Source organism: Cibotium barometz, chromosome 13, assembly GCF_041138505.1.
Source record: "Cibotium barometz isolate CiBa-2024 chromosome 13, ASM4113850v1, whole genome shotgun sequence".
NCBI lineage: Eukaryota > Viridiplantae > Streptophyta > Polypodiopsida > Cyatheales > Cibotiaceae > Cibotium > Cibotium barometz.
In genome coordinates this window covers 33,454,115-33,455,408 of record NC_141058.1, presented here as the reverse complement: position 1 = coordinate 33,455,408, position 1,294 = coordinate 33,454,115, and the positions used below count along the sequence as shown (strand labels likewise).

The window sequence follows — 1,294 nt, the reverse complement described above, 5'->3', positions numbered from 1 at the left end:
TAGCAAAGTAGTCAAACATGTTGAGGAAGTGGTGAATGATAGGGGCTATGTACTTTCTTTTCTACAAGCTATGACACTTTATATATAATCCACGTCTACATGAGAGATTGATATAGCGAACCATAGCTTCTTTACAGCATGATTTTCAACGTGTTTCTCCTCTAGAATTGAGTCATAGCCTGAAAGATTGGATATTGGTGGATAAATTGCAGACTGCCATGTGGTACTCTTTCACAATTTGAATGTAGCCAGTGCATACAAATTACTTCTTCCTCCACCTTGGATACAAGCTCATGGAAACTCACTATAGCACATTAACAAGCCTTCTGGTTGGTTGAGGGTGTCTCTCTCTCTCTCTCAAAGATTTGGAAGAGTAAATTACTCCTCGAACAAAAAGTCTTCTTCTAGAGATGCCTCCTTGGTGCATTACCAATTGGTAGTTTTTTTGGCCAAAAGACGTATTGCTCCTACATCTTGTAGGTTTTCACATCCACATGAGACAGTTTGTCATCTTCTGTGGTCTTGCCCCCATTCTCACACTCTTCTAGACAGATTGTCAAGTTATCCTCGTGTGAGATTTATGGGCAAATCTTTTGGGTTTTTTTTTTTTGCTATTTGGCAACATTACCCCCACTTCACCAAAATTTGATACTTTCATTGCGTGGATTAGATTTTGGGCCCTATGGTTCATTTATCATGCCAAAAATCAACAGATCTTTGCCACAAGATATTCCCTGTTTTGCTTTCTCCAAGAGATTCCTCTTTTATCTCTTCAGGATTCATTCGACCTTGGAGATCTTCCCTTGCATCAACTACAAGTGTTCTTTGATTGCTTTTGAATTTTAGATGTCTCATAGTTGGACAATTGGGCTTATAATTTACCTCATGTTTTATGTATTCTAATTGTGGGTCTTCTCCTCCACTCGGACGTTTCCCACTAGTTTTTTTTTTTTTTAAGGCGCAGATGAGGGGGTGTGTAAAGTTGGACACTAAAAGTGTGTAAAGTTGGACACTAAGATGCCTGATAAGTTGAGCACTAAAAGTGTTGTAATTCATAAAAGGGCAAAAAGTACCGAATGCTGTGAAGTGAATTTTAAGAACTCTCAAGTGAAGGCCTTTTTTAAAGCTTTGTAGATTAACTTACACCAATCGAACAAAGAAATGTACAATAAGATGTAAACTCTAGCAAGTGACAAAAAGTAAAGGTCTATATCTATTCATCTACCCAAGACTGCCATTTCTGAATGTTTTGAAAGGCCTACTTGTAACTGTGAGTGAAAGGTAGGGTAATCAA

At 37.9% G+C, this 1,294-nt stretch overlaps 1 protein-coding gene across 5 annotated transcripts in view; it reads right to left on the bottom strand.

The window, feature by feature from the left end:
- Window positions 1-1,193: 1,193 nt before the first annotated feature.
- Window positions 1,194-1,294, bottom strand: part of EMB3006 (embryo defective 3006) — a 10,245-nt gene continuing 10,144 nt past the window's right edge. For all 5 annotated transcript variants that reach the window (XM_086807411.1, XM_086807407.1, XM_086807409.1 and 2 more), the window contains one exon: window positions 1,194-1,294. This exon is cut by the window's right edge and continues 180 nt beyond it. The gene's annotated coding sequence lies outside the window, so the exon portion shown is untranslated.